The sequence below is a fragment of the Apium graveolens genome, chromosome 8 (genome assembly GCF_009905375.1).
Source record: "Apium graveolens cultivar Ventura chromosome 8, ASM990537v1, whole genome shotgun sequence".
NCBI classification, from domain to species: domain Eukaryota; kingdom Viridiplantae; phylum Streptophyta; class Magnoliopsida; order Apiales; family Apiaceae; genus Apium; species Apium graveolens.
In genome coordinates, this window is record NC_133654.1 from 34,605,515 (window position 1) to 34,608,884 (window position 3,370).

The 3,370-nt window shown below is 39.0% G+C and overlaps 1 non-coding gene across 1 annotated transcript; it reads left to right on the top strand.

Moving 5' to 3' along the window:
* Window positions 1–1,117: 1,117 nt before the first annotated feature.
* LOC141682259 (small nucleolar RNA R71) lies at window positions 1,118–1,224 on the top strand. Its single transcript, XR_012559660.1, has one exon. It is a non-coding gene; the product is annotated as a small nucleolar RNA R71 (small nucleolar RNA).
* The last annotated feature ends 2,146 nt before the right edge of the window (window positions 1,225–3,370 follow it).

Sequence of the window (3,370 nt, forward strand, 5' to 3'; positions counted from 1 at the left end):
ACGTAAGAGCAACGGTTTCTAAGTCATCGAGCTTCACTTTCTGAGAGAGAATACCTTTCATAAAATTCACATAGCTAGGCATCTGTTCAAGAGCTTCAGTAAAAGATATGTTGATATGAAGTTTCTTGAACACCTCCAGAAACTTAGCAAACTGCTTATCCAACTTTTGCTTCTACAGCCTCTTAGGAAAAGGAGGTGGAGGATAGATCTGTTTCCCCCCTATATTATCCTCAGGAGGAGTGTGTTCCACAGTTTTCTTCCTTGATTCCACTCCTGCTTCCTTCTGAACATCTTCTTTAGCCACAACTTCAGATTCTAGAACTTGAGATTTTTCGGGGCTTGCAACCTTCCCAGAGCTCAATGTAATTGCCTTTACCTGTTATTTTGATTCCTTCTTTCCTCGAACTTCTGTGTCACTGGGGAGTGTCCCAGGTTGTCGATTCAACAAGGCATTGGCAATCTGCCCAATTTGATTCTCCAAGGTCTTAATAGAAACCGCTTGGCTCTTGCACATGAGCCTCAACTCCTCCAATTCAATTTTTTCATTAGATTGTGATAGTTGTTGAAGTTGGAGTTGTTGTCTTGGTGCATATTGCGGTTGTTGAAAACCAGGAGGGTTGAATTGCTCTGCTGCATACTACTGATAAGGTTGTTGCACCGTATTCTGATTGTTGCTCCAGCTGAAGTTAGGATGATTGTGGTTGTTGGGATGATAAGTGGCTGGAACAGGTTGATGTGACCTCTGAAAGTTGCTCACAAACTGAGTTGATTCACTAGAAATAGCACACTGCTCTGTCTCATGCGCACCAGCACAAAGCTCACAAACACCAGTGATCTGATTAACTCCATAATTAGCCAAAGAATCCACCTTCATCGTTAAAGCCTTAAGCTGAGTAGCTATAGCAGTAGCTGCATCCACCTCCAGATTTCCTGCTACCTTGCCTTGAAGTATACTCTGAGAAGGGTTCTGGTATTCGTTAGCAGCATCAGTTCAATCAACTCATAAGCTTCATTGTAGCTCTTAGCCCATAAGGCTCCACCTGATGCTACATCAAGCATGGGTCTAGATTGTGCTCCCAAGCCATTATAAAAGCAGTTGATAATCATCCAGTCAGGCATCCCATGATGAGGACACTTTCTAAGCATCTCCTTATAACGATCCCAAGCTTCACATAAAGAGTCTCCCTATTGTTGTGCAAATTGAGTAAGAGCGTTTCTGATTGTAGCTGTCTTTTCCATAGGGAAGAATTTAGAATGAAACTTTTGAGCAAGATCTTCCCAAGTAGTAATAGAGCCTGGTGGTAGAGAATGCAACCAACACTTAGCTTTATCCCTCAGAGAGAATAGGAAAAGCCTCAGCTTAACAACATCTTCAGAAATGTTGTTGAATTTAAAAGTGTCGCAGATCTCGATGAAATCTCTAATATGCATGTTGGGATCTTCCGTTGGAGAACCCCAAACTGGACTGAGTTCTGCACCATCTGAATCGTGCTAGCCTTGATTTAAAAAGTGTTAGCCACGATGGTTGGTCTGACAATGCTAGAATGAATATCATTGATCTTTGGTTGAGAGTAATCCATCAAAGCCTTCGGATTCGCTGTTGGTTCTCCCATTGTGATAACAACTTCTTCTTCAACTTTCTCCTCAACAAAAACTTCTTCAACAACTTCCTCCGCTTTATCCAGTGTTCTCTTGCGAGATCAAGAACGCGTTAGCATACACGCTCTCTAGAGTACCTGAAACACAACAAGCAAACAAGTAAGTAAAATATCCGAGTCAGTGAACTTTAATAACCACTGATGTCAAGTACATAAACTAAAAATTAACACTGAATCCCCGACAGCGGCGTAAAAAACCTGTTAGGACGAAAACACACGCTAAATTTACACGCAAGTATACGCATTCAGAAGTAATATAGAATTCTTTCTAGTTCATTCCCACAGAGACTGGTTTAGGTTAACTTCAATCTATGCACTTATGCAACAATGATATGGCTATCGTTCAATGCTAAGACAAATAATAATTTGGGTTTTGATTAAACTAAGAGATTATACTAAAAATCATTAACTAAGAGAATTGAGGTTGAATTACTTATATGAGACAAACATGGGATTCTAACTTCATTACTACTTCGTTCAAAGTCATTATTCTTAACCTTAGCATGCAATGGTGATGACAACTAATCAGATAACACAAAACTAGTAAACGCCAACTTTCGTTGTATGAATACCCTACTACAGACATTCACAAAAGAGATAGAAGGTGAATAGACACCGATTATGTTGAGATCTTATATGTCTATAGAATTTGACAACATAAAGATTTAATGCACAAGTTATCTATCGTGATTACATAGGGCAAGTAAGATAGTTAAAATTACCTACGAATCATGTATAACAAATACATGAACCTATGCTAGCAGGGCAAGTTCTAAACCTCTAAATTCACTGTCGCTTCAATAGAGATTAACACGCTATCTTATATGTTCGCGACGCACATAAGACGAATAAGCACAACCAATACTAGGATATCATACAATCATCACACACTAAGATATCGAAATAAATTAACTATAGAAATCCATAAGTAAATCCGTTAGAACCCCAATATAACGATTAGTTCATAACCGAACTTATCATCACCGCGGGTTCTGATGAAAGTATGGTAAATAAACTAAGTCTTTATAAACTGAATAAATAATCAAAGTACGTTAACAAGAGTAATAGGTTCAACAATAAAGAAAACAAGCATCCAAGATTACAACTTAAGCAAAGAATCACAAGTAAAAATAAGCTATTCTTCTCCTTCGTTGAATTTGATCCATTAGGTCTTCTTTTTGCCTTCTCCTTAGTCTCCGTTATTAAAAACATCTTTAAAAGGTCTTTAAATACCAGCCCAAACAATTAGGACTCCAGAAAATCACACTTATATTCAAATCAAGAATCTGAGAAACCTACACGGCGCGGCCGGTCTGAGAAGCGGCGCGGCCGCCCTGACTTCCTGTTGAAAGAGTGCGGCCGCCCTGGACATGGGCACGACCGCCCTGAGCTTCTACCAAAACTTGATTTTCTTGCTTTCTTGATCTTCTCTTGCTGGTTACTTGCGCTCAATCATTTGAGGCTCCACCCTAACACTCTGTTAATCATAAAAACATGCTGCATTCATTCCTTCTTCCGAATATGTCCTGAAATTCAAAACACTACAAAAAAACATCAAATACACAAACAACTTGAGTACAAAACACCAATTCGACCATTTACAAAGTGTTCTAAGTGGACATAAATGCCACTTAACAACCAATACGAAGACCTAGAGAGCACAAGATGGCTACGGAAAAGAAGACTTTTATATTCTTCCATATAGTTGTACT